This window comes from Hippocampus bargibanti, linkage group LG14 (assembly GCF_051943395.1).
Source record: "Hippocampus bargibanti isolate YZ-2025 linkage group LG14, ASM5194339v1, whole genome shotgun sequence".
In the NCBI taxonomy this organism is placed as follows: Eukaryota; Metazoa; Chordata; class Actinopteri; order Syngnathiformes; family Syngnathidae; genus Hippocampus; species Hippocampus bargibanti.
Window position 1 is genome coordinate 11,556,777 of NC_142747.1, and position 19,288 is coordinate 11,576,064.

The following is a 19,288-nucleotide window of genomic DNA, read 5'->3' on the forward strand; positions in this document are numbered from 1 at the left end:
TCAAAACCTTACAAGCATATTTCATGATCATGCTCATTCTAGGGAGGAATGTTTGAAATTAGATTATGTCCTTCACAACTGTGAGGCAGGCCTACTAAACATGCTGCTCGAATGTTTGTAATAGGAGAAATATGAAGGTTTGATAAAGCCTTGCTTGCTTGTTGCTGCGTTACTTTAGCAGAATACGAAGGGGAATAATTATTAAAATATCATTAAAAAAAATCATCAAACGTGGAGCGATAGAGGATTTTTGTCTGACAGTAACTTTATCCAAGTAGTACCGAGAGAATCCATCATTCTTAATCTATTTTAAGATCGTTTTTTTCCTCAACTAAAGCAGGCAAAGTCATATGGCCCATCATATAGAGTTAGTTGATTGACACCATGTTGTCAGCAGCTTACGCTGACAGGCAGAAAAACATCTCACATTTTGCATGCGCGCTCACGCACACACACACACACACACACACACACACACACACACACACACACACACACACACACACACACACACACACACACACACACACACACACACACACACACACACACACACACACACACACACACACACACTTCCTGAGTCCTGCAGTGCTTCCTCCATTGAGCAAAAGCAACCAGGCTGTGCGGCGCCTGATTACCTCCCTTCAAGTTGATCACCAATTACTGGCCCTTCACACACAAAGAAGGGTCCTTATCATGGTTTCTATGGCAACCAGTTTGTCTCGGTCTATCCGAAGATTCTTGGTCAATGTCCTGTCCAAGCATGGCTACGGGCCGATTGGAACAGCAACTGAAAATATATTGCAGGTGTCTTGGATTGGGAAGGAATTTACTTGAACACATTAACTCATTCACTGCCATTCACAAAATTTATTCGGGAATTGAAAATGTGATGTAGAGCGCCATTCCTGATTTTTTTGGGGGGGTTTGTTTTTCATTCTTGGATGGCGATAAAGCGCTGGCCATGGCCTCTGGCAATGTTTTTTCTTTTCTTTTCCATGTTAGCGCATTGTTCCAGCATCAGCTGTTGTTAAAGTGCTATATATACCAATATGTGTGTGTTGCATTGTATTTTGGACAGCTGTCCTCATTTCAAGCTCATAACTACAGACCCATATAATTTAGGAAGTAACTTTTTTTCTGATGAACGAAGAGAGTCTAAGGTTTTTAACGTTGTATTGAATGTTTATGTAGTCCTAAAACTCATATTGTGTGGGTCCTGGAATTCAAGTGACAATGACAAAAACCCTGGCTGGAGTGGACACATGTTTGTACTTCGTCTGGCAGTGTATGAGTTAATCACAATGGAAGAAGAAATGAGCGGTTGACTTGTTTTCACTGAGCTTGTCTGAGTTTCTTGGGGGACACTGTAGGCCCCTCCAACCCCACTTTGGATCACTCCTAAGAATATTTTTGAAAAACACCTCGCTAAGGCCTCCCTTTTTTTTCTTTTTTTAACTTTATCTTACAGCCTGCCCATTTCTTGTATGGCAGTAACAGTGAGATTGCGGAACACTCTCTGTCTGACACAAGCGTTATCTCCCCGAAGCAGTCAGTGCAAATGTTCCCTGGGGGAAGGACAAGGGCATAAGGGTAGAAGAGTGCAAGTTATTGAAACGGAGAAGGGAATGTGCCATGAAAGGGGTAACCTTGTGGGAGCCAGAAGCGGAAGGAGAGAACTGTTGGATTTTAAAAGCTCTTCCAAAAATAAAGGAATAAAGAGTCGCAATAAAAAGCAAATAAAGGATAGGAAATAGCCACATCAATAAAAGAGGCTAAGACAGCATCAAAAGAGAATCAATCCTATAAACTGGACAAATTCCACTCAGATGGTGTCGTAAAAAACACACTGGTGTGTTTAGGTCCGATAAAAGGACTCTGCCCGAGGAGCCAGCATGCACGCGTGATGGAACACTGATTAATGCTTGGAGATATTGTTAGTGCCTTGCCAGTCAGGAAAAGTTCACCTCACTTTGGTTGCCGAAGAAAAAACAAACGGTGAAAACCAACTGAATGTTTTCTTAGCATTGTAATGTTTGATAATACATGAGGTGCTTTTACCCTGACTTGTAGATATTTGCGAATCATGTATTGGATGCAAAACATTGGAAAATAGCTTTTTTTAAATTGACCTTGAGAGTTTTGAAAGGCGCTTATAAATGAAATAAATAATAATAATAATAATAATAATAATAATAATAATAATAATAATAAAGAATATTTGGATTAAAACAAGTCAGGATGGAGTCATATTTACAATATAAACAATTCTACAAATACATGTAATGTGAAAGTTCTAGAAAAATAAACACATCTAGGATTGACACTGTCCCAAATTCAACTTCTCCGAGTGGGGGTCGATCAAAGAAAGGAGCAAAAAGGAGTGGAAGGAGGGATGGATGGATGGATGGATGGAGGCGTAAGAAGGATGATTGGCCTGGGAGATGAGTGCTAAATGTAGATTAGTCCCTCAAAGCGTGTGTGTGTGTGTGTGTGTGTGTGTGTGTGTGTGTGTGTGTGTGTGTGTGTGTGTGTGTGCTTGTGTGTGCTTGTGTGTGTGTCCTCAAGTTGTCCATGTTTAATGAAACTGTACAGTGATTAAGGGCAAATTCCAACGTTTTACCCCCAGCAATTGCTTCCTGCTCGCCTTCACACACATACGCACGCACACGCACACACACGCACACACACACACACACACACACACACACACACACACACACACACACACACACACACACACACACACACACACACACACACAAACTAAGCGCAGAGGTTGATGGCTGTCAATGTAAGAGTATTGATGCTAACAGGATTGTGCACTTTTTTTTCTATATATATAATATAATATAATATATAACAATACATTGCAATTATAAGCGCCCTTCTAAACTCTTTCATTTTACATATACTGTATGTACATATATTTATATATATGTAAATATATGCAGTACGTATACATGTACTGCATTAGTTTCGCAACGGAGCTCAACCAGCAAACTGCCCACCATTCTGATTTTCACATCCTGCTTTTTTAAATTCAATTTAGCGATGCAAAAGTTCCCGAATTCCCGAATCTCAACACACACAGCATCTCACAAATCGCTCGTTCATTCAGCGCTCAAATACTTTTTGTTTCGATCCGATCCTGAAGCAAATTCTGTGGTCTGACATAAATTGTAGAATTCACCGTGGACACATCCCAAACATTAGGCCTTGCCGTTGGCATTTCTGCAACTGCTAAAATAGACTCCTCATCAAGAGACCCAGACGAACTGGCACCGTGTACCTGCGAACACAATGCTGAGCCTGTCAAGCCCCCATCAGACTTTTCGCTGCATGGGTCAGGACAAACCTTGCCATCTCCATTTAGAGGATATAAAGAGCAGTCTCGCTTTTCAGGAAATCGGCTCGCACATTTTCCCTTGTGCCTTGGGAACCTTTGGAAGTGAAGTCTGATGTGATTCCATCACACCCTCCCAAACCCAAACTGATTTGAGGTGAATAGAGCATTTGTGCGTGTTTGTATCCATATTAGTCGGTGGCCATTTTGGCCACTATCTACATCAGTGGTGGGCCATCAGGGCTTGCAAGGCCTTCTCTAATGGCCTAAAAATATCTTAATCACAGACTAATGTTAATTATATTTTGTCAATGAATTTTTATTAAATAATTAGAAATTGTCTTTCAGCGACCTTTCATTGCTTTTCCCATGTTGGGCTGCCTCCAGATGTGCGTTTTCTTATTTAAGCATTTAACCTATCACATTTTTTCACCATCATTTTTCTGAAATCTACCTGGTTAATCAGTCTGCTAGCCCAGTCGCATTAAATGTGTCAATCAATCTGTTACTTTAACCAATCAGAGTTCGAGTTGGCAACCCAAGGCCTGCTGGAAGGCGCTGCAAACGTCAGTCACTAGCCAATCATAGTTCCACTAGCCGCTAGTGATAAGAGCATACTGGCCAGAGATAGCACACTGTATCTGTAGAGAGCTGCATGAGCAAATATATGGTTGTGTTGATTTAATAGCGGTTTTGTCAACCGACAATGGCTGAAATAGGAGAAGAAAAGGATTTGGTTGCAGATATACTGTTAAAGCTATTTTCAAGACATACTATTCAAGAAAAGATGGCGAAGAAAGGTTAGACAGCTCCGAAGCTAGCAAAAACGGCAAAAAATATTGCAATTTTATGAGGTTATCATGAATCCACACATTCATCGTAAAAATTCGAACATTTAAATGACAGTATTTCTGCAAGTCACGAGTTATTCCCTGGCTAACGGCATTCTCTCGTGGACGTGTAGTAAATCACACCACACTCGCAGCTGTGGATTGATTCAGACGTAGCACTACTAAAGGCTTAGCAATGAAATCTATGCCCCCCAAATGATCTACATTGACCATTCAGATTAATCCTGTTGGTCCTCTTGGGTATACCTTTAATTAACTGCTTTGGATTTATACGTTGAAGTTTGAAGACCTGACCTTGAATGACTTCAGTTAGTTCTCGTTAGCCAGCGTTTTTTTTTTTTTGTTTTTTAATGCGAACAAATAATGTTGAAATAACTAACGAGGCTCTTGTACCAGTGACAGCAAACTGACCAAACTGGAAAGAGAAACTTTCATTTCATCAGACAAGCTGTCAAACTGAGTGCTCTGGGCAGTTGGATCCCGGTTTGCCTGGCAGCTCTGACTGGCCCAATCATAGCAGCGAGATTTTAATCTTTCGGTCATCTGCAAAGTTTAGAACACCAAATTGGAACAGTTCAAAATATCCATCAACGAAGCTATTACAGCACATTCTGTCCAGGAATCGGGAAGTGGCTGTCACGTTGGCGGCCAATGTCCCAAAGGACATCATGGTTAAGCTCCAACTCACACTGGCTCAATGGATAGAGAGGAGATGAGCCAAAAAGAAGGTGAAATTGCAAACCGACGAGTGCAACACGAGTTATTCGGCTCAGTCTTCGAATCTTGACAGCTGCTAAAGCTTCCCATATGTTTGATTGCTCCACTGAAGACTCGAAATCGTCCATTCATGCTCGTATCTCCAGCGCTTGTCCTCATTTGTACAGTTTTATTATCAATGCAAATGGGAGTGACAGTTTTGGTTTGTGGTTCGGCTGAACTGCATGTGATACTTTGATTGATGATTGATGAGATCATCACTTACGTCCGTTTGGACACACTGTGACTTCTGTGTGACCCAAAACAGGATGTAATGGTAGAAATCTCTTGGTAAATGAAATTTCCTCACAAACAAACAAGCCTTCGGACACATGATATTGAGATGTTTTTTTTAATTATAGCATACTGAAGAAAATGAAATGTTTACTTTAATTTGACTTCAAAGTGGTCTGATGTTAAGAGAATATTTGATTTCAATAACAAAATTACATTGCATTGGACAGGCTGACAATTTAAAAAAAGGGTATGAACCTTCCTTTGGTTCCTGAAAGTCTACACCAGATCGTTACGGTTGTCATGTAATTGACATCATTGAGAAATTATTGACCTTCAAGCCTTTTTTTTCTTTTCCATATCCTTCTGTTCAAAACATATCACTTGTCTGTGTTCTTAATCTCAGCAATCTGAAAATGTCGCCAAAATCCACAAAACTATCAGATATCATGACTTCAACATGGGAGTTTTGACTTTGGGGGTGAACGTGAGTAAATTTGACACACCGATTGTCAACTGAATGACACGCTGATCGGGTGATCGTTCTTCAATTGGCATTACAGCTGCAACGGTGGCAAATGATATTATTGTGATACACTTCCATTGTTTTGTCAAGCTCGTTACAACAGTAATCACTTGCAAGTGAATAAATAGGTTGTCAAACACCATGAGAAGGCAAATACTATTCACAGAGAATGGAACAGGATTTGACTGACATCACAGTTGTTGCAAGCTAATTGTGTTCCAAGGTGTCAACAGGGTGAAATCTAAAGACAGGATTGAATATACATCCCTGAATTTACATCGCATGTTTTATATCCAGTAGAGACTGAAAGTGTTTATAGATGTGAAATCAACTCATTCATTGCCATTCACAAATTTATTCTGGAATTGAAAATATGACGTAGAGCGCCATTCTCGAATTTGTTTGGGTTTTGTTTTTGTCATGCTTGTGTGCCGATAAAGCGCTGGCTAGACCCGTGGCAATGTTTTTTTCTTTTCCACAAGGGGGCAGCATTTCCTTCTTTTCCATGTTAGCGCTATATAAACTAATATGTATGTACTGCATTGTATTTTGGACAGCCGCCCTCATTTCAAGCTCATATAACTCCAGAGCCATATCATTTCAGATTTTTTTTTTAAGAAAAAGAGTCTAAGGTTTCTAACGTTGTATTGAATGTTTATGTAGAACTCAAACTCAATATTCCGTGGGTCCTGGAATTCAAGTGACAATGACAAAAACCCTGGCACTGGAGTGGACACATTTTTTGCACATGTCTGGCAGTGAATGAGTTAATGTGTATACGTAATCACGTCTCATAAGTAGTGTGATTTGCTTACCTTGGAGGGGTTCAGGTATATGGCGGTTTTCCCACAACTTTTGCTACCAACTATGCTGTGCAATAAACAAAGTTGACATACAAGGGAAAAAAATCCATTAAATAGGGATAAAAATGGATGATGCCAATAAAACGTAATGTGATGAAACAACAACAAAAACCACCACAATGAAACTGCCTAATAAAATGAAACAAGCTCAGTTTGTGTTAGCGATGATTCTCAGGAAGGCATTTAATGTGTCACTGTGGTTGGAATATTGAAAAGAAGACTGTCCTACTGTTTAGGAGGACCAAAGTAAAGCCTTGTCTTTGGGAGGGGTTTGAAATCTGGCCCACACACCTGGATCACGTGGACCGGGTGTGCACAAGCAACAGCTCGGATAAGTACGTAAGAAAATACAGTGAGACCTCGGTTTACGAACCCCTTGGCTTACGAACTTTTCGGTTTACGAACGTTACATTTCTGAAAATATTACCTTGGCATACGAACTATTTTTCGGGATACACACGGAGCTGCCACAATGAGTGATGTCGTTCGCGAACGAGCCCGTTCTAACAACAAAATGGCAGCCGACTGGATTTATTTCGCTATTCCCCCGCCCCAGTCTTCGGTTAAAGCCACGTGGTTGGTCAAGAACGCAGCAGTGGGGGATCGGGTTACAGACAGAGAGAGATGAGGGCGTTCTCCAAAAAACAAAATGGTGTATTCGGTTAAAGAAGGTCAAGAACCCAGCAGTGGGGGTGGGAGGGGTTAAACATTAAAGAGACAGGCAGTCAGGGAGAGAGCGAGAGTGAGAGAAAACACACACACACACACACACACACACACGAAAGGGAGATGACAGAGTTTTAAACCATGAGTTTTAAGACAGAGTTTTAAAACAAAAGTGAAAAATAAAATAAAAAAACATAAAAAAGGTAAGAAAATGGATAGAAAACAGTGAAATTTAGACTTGTTTCAACTTCGAAAATTCAAAAGCAGAGTGTAGACTGGAAGGTTAAAATATCCCATCAATCAGGCTCCACAAATAACCCGCACAACTCATCTGTACACTTGATGCAAAAAGCTATCAACCCAGATAAACAGATCACAATTGATGAAGAACTAGATACAATAATGAAACGGATTATTATTATTATTATTATTATTATTATTATTATGGCAGAGAAAGCACCTACAAGGGATCATTCCTCAAGATGGTGAAAGAAGGTTGCGTTCCTCATCAAGTGTTTAATGCTGAGGAAACCAGACACTCCATTCCGTCAATCCATGGCCTAAAAATATCGCAATCACAAACTAATGTGAATTATATTCTGTCCATGAATTTTTATTAAACAATTCCAAAATGTCTTTCAGCTCCCTTTCATTGTTTCTCCCCTGTTGTGCTGCTTCCAGATGTGCGTTTTCATATTTAAGCATTTAACCAATCACATTTTAACCATCATTTGTTACCAGGGTTAGAATAATAATAATAATAATACATTTAATTTACAAGCGCCTTTCTGAACACTCAAGGACACTTTACAACAAAGACAACACACAAAACAGTAAAATCATGCATAAAGCAATAAATAATAAAACAGCATAATAAATTAGACCATGTAAGCAAGTTTAAAGAGGTGGGTTTTCAGGTGAGATTTGAAAGTAGGAAGGGAGTCAATGTTGCGGATGTTGGGTGGAAGTGAGTTCCAGAGTTTAGGAGCGGAGCGGCTGAAAGCTCTGCACCCCATCGTTTTGAGACGGGCAGAGGGCGTGTAACTGGCCGGCTTCACAATCAGTTTTGCGGGCTCTGGAGCATAAGAATCTCTGGTGATGTAACAGTTGCTCTAACCAATCAGATTTCGAGTTGGCAACCCAAGGCCTACTGTAAGGCGCTGGAAACGTCAGAGGTTTCGTAAAGTATGATTGGCTAATCATAGTATCACTAGCTACTAGTGATAAGAGCATACTGGCCAGCGCTAGCATACGGTGTTGGTAGCGAGCTGCATAAGCAAATATATTGATGAGAATGTTTCTTCAGCCGTCGTCTTTACTTTTTTGAAGGTGTCGGACGTTTCGCCTCCTATCCAAGAGGCTTCGTCAGCGAACTAAAGTCTTACTGGTCGTATTGGCCCTATTTATATATCCCTAATGTCCAAACATGGCGGCGCCGGACACAGCTATGATAGGTCCCTACTCGCAGGTTGGGGGGAGCAGAGGACCACTCCCTATGGGCCCACTGATTGTTCCTACATTCCTGACTAACACCTGGCCTGTTTGCCCCCCTCCCTCCCTCACCTCATCAGCATTACGAATGTTGTCTAACCTATTTTGCCTTTTGTCATTGTCGTCAAATGAGTGGTTGCTAGCTTTTAGGTGCAAATGTACTGCCGATTGAGGCCCACTCGTATTATCCCTGCGATGTTGATAAAGTCTTTTTTTGAGAATTTGTTGAGTCATGTCTGGACATTAGGGATATAGAAATAGGGCCGATACGACCAGTAAGACTTTAGTTCTCTGACGAAGCCTCTTAGATAGGAGGCGAAACGTCCGACACCTTCAAAAAATTACAGATGACGGCTGAAGAAACCTTCTCATCGATGGACCACTACTGTACGACTGAGAGCTTACACAGACGGATAAGCAAATATATTTTTGTGTTGATCTAATAGCTGTTTTATCAACCCACAATGGCTAAAGGAAGGGAAGAAATGGATCTGGTTGCAGATATATTGTTTCAAGATGGACATTTCAAGAATTGATGGTCTTTAAGAAAGGTTGGACAGCTTCGAAGCTAGTAAAAATAGCAAATAATATTGCAATTTTACGAGGTTATCATGAATCCACACATTCATAGTAAAAAAATCGAACACTTCAATGACAGCATTTCTGAAGTTTCTTCAAGTCACAAGTTATTTCCTGGGCAACAACATCTTCTAGTGGATGTGTACTAAATCATATCACGCTCGCAGCTGTGGCGTGATTCAGACCTAGCACTCCTGAAGGCTGAGGAGCAACATGCACGACCTGCCACTGATATCCATGTAGAATTTTTGCCCAGTTCCGAATTATTTTTCTATATTGTTTGTCGCAAAGCAAGAACGTATGACAATACACCATGACACTCGCGCCTGTTGGTGACTGGTTGCTGGACCACAAAAATCTGGACTACCACTAATACAGGTCTGGTGCACTGATCCCTGAAAATGAACTCCTATTATACATTTGTTGTAATCTACAACAACACTTCATTGAGCTTTTGCCGGACAAAACTCAAGTGTAAAAACAAGAAAGGCATTGCAGAATAGTCTGCTTGCAAACAATGTTGTCAGATGTCAGGCATGACTAACTATGGTCAGCTGCTTTGGTCCTGACTTCAAAATTTAACACTGCGGTTTTTGTTGGAAAAAACAGGCAATTTTTCTGCATTACACAACTTGACCACCAAAGTTTCCATTTCAAAAGAACTAATTGTCATCACCACATCATTTTACCTTGCCTGAGGTCTCCAAAACAACTCATTCGGTATATAGTTGCAACTCTCTAATCCAGACCGACCTACGAATGGTCCTGACCGGGTTCTTGATTGATTGAATGTTACTAATGTTACTGAGCTTTTGAAATCACTCTAAAATTGATTTAACGCAAAAGAGTTCTTGTAGTTCTTGTCGCCAAGAGGGTTTGACTGTCTGACTGTACCCTGGAAGCGATCAAGGCAATGGTGATTTTAGGATTGGAGGTTTAGGACTGCTGAGCTCTCGGCCAGGCAAGATAATTTTCACAGTTTTCGACAGTTTCATGGAAAGTCTGTGACTAAAGCATCACATCTGATGAGGGTTACTTAAATGTTGAGCCAAAGCGGAACGGATTGGATCTATAAAAAAACATACTGGAACTGAAATAATTTCCGTGCGAATACAGCTAATTTTAAACCAGCAGCACTGCGGCATACAGAATTAACAGTAGGGATGTATTTATTTATTTATTTATTCATTTGGCCGGTGGGAGGGGGAGATATCTACAGTACTTCATTCTATGCCCTAATAGCATTTATAATGTTAATGAATAGTCAACAGGTGAACAGCAAAGACAAAGGTGTGTTGGATGTTACTGATCCAACGATTCGAGACAGGGACTTTGAAAAACTGTCTTGAGGAACGTCATTGATGAAACCACCTGAGACGAGTCCTGCTGCCTGAGTTTCAGTTGATGTTGATTACGTTCGGGTCGCGGTGGGAAGACGAACATCGGTTGAAATAGAACAGAGTAAGTGGGGGATAATGGCGTAGAAGCCATTAGCACTCAGCAGGGATGCAAGAGAGCCCCAACAGTTAAAGGAGGGGGATTAAGATAAACAGGGATAGATATGTGCATCGAGAAGTGTGTAAAAGCCACCATGAGAGAAATAAAAGCAGGTTTTTTTTGTAAGTTTGTTGTAGACGCCAGGGTTAAGTTTGTTTTTGAAGGCCAGTCCAGCTGCATTGCCATGATTGATCTGTGTGCTTTTAATGAGCAATGTCTTTATTTTTGTGCTATAGTGTTTGTGAATATTTTGCCCCTCTTGAAAATCCTGACTCCACTCTCGGTCAGAGGATTTAGCGAGCATAGCTAATTAAGTCAAATATGAATGTACCAGTGGCAGGCCGTGAATTTCATTGCTAGGCCTTCAGTAGTGCAACGTCTGAATTAATCCAGACTGAAAAAAAGTGTGGTGTGATTTACAATAAGTCCACTTGTCAGAGATATGACAGTCAGACACCGTGGACAGAGACAAGGAACCAGAAAACTTGTCCCTACAGCCGGCAGGAGATGTGTGTCATTGATGACTGCATCTCCTGCCGGCAGTAGGGACAATCTTTCTGGTTCCGAGTCTCTGTCCACGGTGTCTGACTGTCATATCTCTGACACCACTAAAGGGTACCATTAGCCAGGAAATAACTGACCGACCTTTCTTATGTCCATTTTTTTCTTGAAAAGTCAAGGCCTGCAGAACTGATTGTGAAGGCATCCAGGTAGATTACTGACCCTGGTAACAAATGATGGCTGAAATGTCATTGGTTAAATTCTGAAATACGAAAACCCATACAGTGATACCTCGGTTCTCGACCATAATTCGTTCCAGGACCCTGTTCGAAAAGCGATTTGTTTGAACACCGAAACCATCTCTTTGCTCCTGTCACTTGCGAGTTGACAGCGGGGGGTGGGGCTGCCTCCCGGCTGTTCTCCACCTGCTGTCAATTCTCTAATCACGGACAATGGGCATTTATACGGTTCGCAATCACCTCGTCAATGCCGGATGATTGACTCACCTCGCCACCGTACCTGGACTCTTCCTTCGATGCGCGAGTGTATCCGGTCCGAGGTATTTTCCCTGCGTCCCGTAAATGTATGTCATCTTCCGGGATTGCGTAATTTTGCACCCTCGTGTGCCATTTGCTTTTTTGCCGTAGTACGCGGGTCGGATCATCCCCTGCCTTCTTACTCTCTGTTTTCTTTTAGTTGTGAATAAACATCCTGCTTGGGTAGTACGTCTGTGCCGCCTGATTTGGGATCACAAACATTCACTACGTTCCGACGAGTCAGCTGCCGTCACTCTCGCTCGGAACGTGACAGCTACGGATGACTCGGCTACAGGATGTACTTTTCTCTTAAAATATCTATCCAATGACACTTGCTCTCACTCCCACAGCCACATCACTAGATTTCACAGCCTCCTTATTCTTTAATATCGTACTGATCGTAGATTCCGCCATGCTGTATTCTCTAGCCAGATCAGACACTCGCACACCTCCTTCATATTTTGCGATTATTTCTTTCTTAAATGCGAAACTTAAATGCTTTCTTAGAGCAAAACACAGCACGTCCGCAAGCGACAACAGTTGGTCACGGAGAGAGCGATACACCCATACGCCGTTCAGCACCCCACCCTCATGTACGCACTCACGCATCGTATTGGCGTTCGAACACCGATTGGTGTTTGAACTACGAAGCAAGAATTTCTCAAATATTTTGTTGGGACTCCGATTTGTTCGAACTGTGATACGTTCGAAAACCGAGCTTCCACTGTGTCTGGAAGTGCAACAGGGGAAAAGTAATGAAAGGAAGCTGAAAGACAATTTGGAATTATTTAATAAGAATTCAGGGACAATGTATAATTCACATCAGTATATAAAAACTCCCATTTTCGGCCATTGTTCCACGGTCATCGAACACTATTTTCAACCAGACATGTTTTACATTAATTTTTGATATACTCTACCCGCCCAATACTTAAAATGGCTCCTCTGCCGGTGACCTTTCTAAATGATATGCCTGTGTCTTCTCCACATTGCCTGAATTGATGAACGGTGGTAATAACAGCATAAACAAACAGAAAAACCTCGATAGCCCAGCCTGCCCGGCCATATCTGGTCTCTTGTGTGTGTTTGGAAGCATTTCCATGTGATGCACAGGTAAAAACAAATTATTCATCAACTGTGTTTCACCAACAACTCTGAAGGCCCTCTAATTGGTTCGCTTTTCATCCCAGAGTATTTATCCACGCTGTAACTCTAGACACAGCTACCGTCCGTGGATGGCAGCGTGATGAACGTTGATGATATTCTGGAGAGAAATGTGAGCAACCTATCAGGCATTACTTTTGAATGATTAATCGTCGAAACAGTTTGTAGTTGTTCAACAATTCATGAAGGCTGCCTGTAAATGTCAGTAAGCACCGAAGACCTATCACACTTGGTTTTAATCAACTGGGGAGCGGAGTTGAAAGCAAAACACTGCGGGGTTCTCAATTAGATGCCATGTGACACACTTTTGAGGTGCTGCAAAATTAAGATTTAAGTGTCACAGTCACTAAACTGTGCCTATAATTTAATTCATTGTAATGAAGACTCAGGTCACAAAAGATACATACAAACCCAAACTAAGTGCAAACTCAAATTTCTGCACCTGTTGAACGCTCCAGAAACTTTTCTAATCATGAACACTGCGTCTCATCTTCAAGCATGAGAAGAGTGAAAATTTGGATGACATAAAAATGGCCGCGATGATGGAGGTGTGGATGATCCCTGAAGAATCCTTCAAGGATTTCACAAAGGCGTAGCGGGTAAGGCTGGGAAAGTGCCTCGCACGACTCTCCACTGACTCACGGGTCACACAGTGAGTCCTCATCTTCACACCATCTCTGAGTGGCAATTGAAACCAGGCCGAGGAAGCAAGTCAATTTCAAACATAGTGCGCCAGATAGGACGCCGTCAATGAATTTGAATCATCCATAGAGAAACATTAGTCTCTATTTTTAGTTCTACCTAATAAAGAAATTTGGCTTTGGAGGAAGGGGAAGCCTGCTCAGGCTCACGTCGATGTGTGACTTTCTTTTCGAAGACATTTTAAATGAGTTGAAATCAAGAACGTTTTGCAGCCTTTTTATTTACGAGACAGAGACTGCTTCGGGACAGTCTCAAAGAGCGGGAATGTCCCACCTCGTAAAAAAAAAGCTTCTCTGCACTTATTTGAAGAGGACTGGTCGGACGTGGCTGTCACACTAGTGATAAAGCCCTTTCCTGTTTTGAGTGACTGGAAAGCCTCTTATCCTTTTCATGCACTTCTATGAAGAATGCAAAAATAACGCACATCCATCCGTTAACTTTGTACCCTGTTCAAAGTTTGAGTTCCAGCTTGAGTCTCTCCTGAATCTAGATTGACTAGATTTGTTCAAAAAAATAAATAAGTTAACTAATGGACAGACAGACAGACAGACAGACAGACAGACAGACACAGACCTATCCAGCCTGCCATCCATCCATTTTCTCGTGCTCATCTGGGTTCAGGTCACGGGGGCAGCAGCTTTAGCAGGGAAGCCCAGAATTCCTTCTCCCCAGCCACTTCTTCCAGTTTTTCCCTGGGAACCCCGAGGTATTACCAGGCCAGCTGAGTGACATAGTCTCTCCAGGGTGTGCTGGGTTGTCCCCGGGGCATCCTGCCATTGGGACATCCCCGGAACACCTCACCAGGGAGGCGTGCAGGAGGCATACTAATCAGATTCTCTCGCCATCTTATCTGCCTCATCTCAACTTGGAGGCGAAGCGGTTCGACACTGAGCCCCTCGAGAGTGATCAAGATTCAACTTATCTATAAGCAGTGGTGGACCGTGAATGCCTACAAAGCCTTCTCTGGCCTCACGGACTGATGTTCATTATATTTTGTCCATTAATTCTTATAACATTAATCCAAATTGTTTTTCACCTTCCTTTCATTACTTTTTCCCTGTTGCACTACTTCCAATGTGTGTTTTCGTATTTAAGCATTTAACCAATCATATTTCAGCCATCATTTATTACAAGGGTCAGAAATCTCCCTGAGTGCTTTCACAATCAGTTCTGCGGGTCCTAGAGCATCAAATGTGTCGATCAGACTGTTGCTATAACCAACTACATTTCGAGTTGGCAACCCAAAAGGGGTACCAATGCCTTCTTTAAGGCGCTGGTCAACGTCAGCTATGATTGGCTAGTCACTAACCAATCATAGGTTGCGAAAACTGCTCTTATCACTCGCCGCTTGTGACAAGGGCATACTAGCCAGAGCTAGCACACTGTATAGGTAGCGAGCTGCATAAGCAAATATATTCTGGTGATTTAATAGCAGTTTTGTCAACCCACAATGACTGAAAGAGGAGAAAAAAATTATTTGGTTGGAGATTTACTGTTAAAGCCATTTTCAAGAAGGACTTTTCAAGAAAAAATAGACATCATTATGCAAGGTCGTACAAGAAAATCTGTACGGGAAAAACACAAATTTGTCAATTATGGGTATCATCCGGTATACACCGACTATCACGAAACGGCAAATCAATCAAGTCAAACGAGTTCGCCGCGGTAGCGAGCGGTTTGATGCTACTGTGCGCATGCGTCTGCCCCCTGGGGATTTCCCATTGCATCATTCCGATCACACGTGGACAAAGTGAAAGTCAGGACGATACGAGGGATTGATACAAGCTTCGAAGAAAGGTGTGGAATATTCGTAGTGTGTTGCTTGCAAAAACGATGTGAAAGTCGCTGCCTCCGGTTTCTATGATTTAAAGACGGGTTTTGATACAAAGACCCACGCCAAAAATGTAGAAGTCTGGAAAACATATCGATCATACAATAGCATACAATAGAGAACACTAATTATTAAAGGACAACCGACGTCTCCGGACAAGTTGTGTGCATAGTTTGTAAAATGGCTTCAAATGACTTCTACTGAGCGTATTTTACAAAGATTCCACCGCATATAGCTATATTTTACGTTTTAAGACCCGCACTGAATATTCCGGAAGTCTTGTTTTTGAGTTGGTGACGATTCCTCACGTTACGTCACTGAAGGGACGCCCCTGACCGAAAAAAGGAAACATTGTAGCAGTCCTTCCATCACGTCAATGCATTTTGCTGTACTTGTTTGGTCGGAAAACTTCGTGTTGCACCAAAACGAGGCAGAAGAGGGCGACAAAGCTCCGTGTAAGGAAGTAATCAGCCTGTGGAAACGGGCTGATTAATTCCTTACACGGAGCTTTGTCGCCATTTTCGGCCTCTTTTTGGTGCAACATTCCCCCGCCCCATTGCCTCAAAATGGCACGGAATAAATTCTTTAATCGATTGCAAACATGTATGCTTTCCTCTTCAGAACTATTTGAATCATATTCATAACTGGCTGAGTAACAAGAAAGCATATTCTCTGAATCTGAAGCCATTGTTTTTATTCTCCAGCTAGGCAAGACGTCTTGGGGTGAGACCACGAACAAGGGGGCGAGACCTTCTGAAACTGGCCACTTCTGGGTTCATTTTTTGTGTGCAGATTTTGGACACTTTCAGTCATTTTTATTGGTGTTTTGCATTTGATTAAAATATCATACTGCATGTTTTGGGTATTTTAGATGCTATAAAACGTTTTTCTGATGTCAGTTAGGAAACAAAAAAGTGATGTCGGTTGTCCTTTAAGCAACACTTGTAATTTCATCATTTATTAAGAATATGTATAGAATGATATAACCAAACACATATACAATATAACATGTTAGAGTACATAAACACGTTTGAAAAAAAATGGTGTATGATTATTTTGGATTTTGTAAGGGAAAATACGACAGTTTGTAAGGGCATGGGGCCGTGGAGGTTGACAGGTATGTAATTGATATATTTATTTTTTAATTGAATTGCCATGTGTATGTTTGTTGTTGTTAATCAGTTGCTGAGGTGAGATGGCAGTAGTTTCATGCAATGGAATTCTCATACTGCACACAAGAAGCCATCGCAGACATAGTGTTTTGTTCTTTTGTATCCCACTGCAAGATAGGTGTCTTTTCTGGAGCAATGAGGCTCAGCCCGCAGAGGTAAACTGTGTACCATTATTCCAAATGATGTTCACAGGGTTGCCATAACAACTGAATACTGAGGACCAGTCTGGCATCTGCAACAAAAAAAATCAATTGAGGACAGTTGCAATTAGAGTCAGACAGGAATCAGAATCAGAATCAGAATCAGAATCATCTTTATTGCCAAGTATGTAGAACACACAAGGAATTTGTTTCCGGTAGAACACGCTGCACTAGTATCGTTGTCAAAAAAAAAAAAAAAAACTGCTAAGTGGCACTATACAGTTCCATTTTGTATCAAGTATCATCAAAGTGTTAAAATGGTAGGATTTATTTCACGAGGTTTGTATTGGTGCACATGCAAATCCAACACTAAAACGTCCAATAAATTTCACCAGAACAAAATCCAATGTCATGTCATTCTTAGCTGACATTTAATTTCTGATCTCTTGCAATGGTCAGGAATTTAATCAAGGCAGGTGAGCAATTTTATCCTCCCAAATGTGGAGTAAACACAAACACAATCGGCCGACTGCATCTGAACGCTTTGGGGCGTACGCACCAATGGCTAATGTGTGTTCCAGCCAACTAATTCCTTCTGTGCTTAGTAGATCTGGCACTCGGCATGTGAGTGTGAGAATCAAATCAGGTGGATGCAAAAGAAAGCCTTCATGCTCAGTCACAGTACAGAATTAACTGATTGTGGATGACCTTGCTTTATCTATCAGTCAGTCTATATTATGGCTGTCACATAATAAACCTATGTATGGTCTTAGTGAAGTCATCGTCCATTGATCTAAATTCATTCACTGTCAGACAATGTGCAGGGTTTTTTGTCATTATAACTCAAATTCCACGCTGTGATTTTGTGAGTGAAAATGGGCTCAAATTATTAATATTTTTTTCCGTATGATGACTCTCATATAATCTTTGTGTTGCTTATCCCGAAACCTGATGGAAGTCAGAAACCATGGAAGAAAAGCTCACATCCTTTTTTTTTGCCGTCGACTTTATCTTTGACTTTTTTTTGGGTGATTTTTGTGAGGATAGCGATTATAGAACCAGAAATGGAACTTAATGACACTGCCTTGAAAAAGAACTCCCACGAACAGTCCGCTCTCCCACCCATATTATTTTCTTTGTCTTTTTATTTATTTTTTAAGCCTACCTTAGTTGAAATGAAGCCAAACCCAATATAAATGATTATAGATGAAATGGTGACATTGTGCCTCGCCGAGCAGCGTAAAGGACACAATCCTCCGTTTCCATTAATTATCCCAAAAGGGGCGCCAGGAGCCCTGGAAGCAGCAAACCAAAATAGTCAGTGATTGTATTAAATTCATATGGGGAAACTGGGGTCAAAATCAATCTGCTTTCAACATCACTATATTCAACTTATTATTCTTACATTTTGAAAATTGAATGAGTAGCAAATAAATATCTGAAAGCAACGAAATATTGTTTAAGTGACCAAACTAAACCTATGGATACACATTCAAACATAGTATATAAATGATATATTAAAGCTTTTATTAGTGGGATAAGCGGTAGAGAATATGTGGATCGTTTATTATCTGGGTTGCTGTTTAACTTATGTTACACAATAATGGCAGTAATTTTTTTCTGATAACTAATCGGACGGGGGCAAACGGGGGCATCACTACTTTTCAAATGAAACAGAAATACATTTCCACATATTGCTGTCCCATCTTTTTTTTCGTGTGTCAACTTTTTGCACGCTCTGTGTGATTAGTCAAGATCATTTTGTTGTCCTGCTTGTCATCAAGCTTGGATGAAAGGGGTGCAAATCATTTTTACAATTATGTTGTTGATATGGACCAATACAGGTTCTCTCCACTGTGTCTGGCTGTCATCTGCAATTGACACAGTAATTATTTTGGTCAAAGTCAGCTTTATTGTCAAATATGCTAATGTGCATGACATACAGCACAGATGAAATTACGGTCCTCTCAGACCCGGTTTTAGGGAGTAATATGTCATGTGTATGGAAAAATTAAGGTATTTAAAATACTCTGATCAATATTTTTAGGTACTCTATTTAAGTCTTTGTAAGCTCTCAGTCGTACAGGAGTAATCCATCGATGAGAAGGTTTCTTCAGCCGTCATCTGTACTTCTTGAAGGTGTCGGACGTTTCACCTCCTATCCAAGAGGCTTCGTCGGCGAACTAAAGTCTGACTGGTCGTATCGGCCCTATTTATATATCCCTAATGTCCAGACATGGCGGCGCCGGACACAGCTATGATAGGTCCCTACTCTCAGGTTGGGGGGAGCAGAGGACCTCTCCCTGTGGCCCCACTGATTCCACATTCCTGACTAACGACTGGCCTAGTCATTAGTCAGAAAGCTTTAGTTCGCTGACGAAGCCTCTTGAATAGGAGGCGAAACATCCGACACCTTCAAGAAGTACAGAT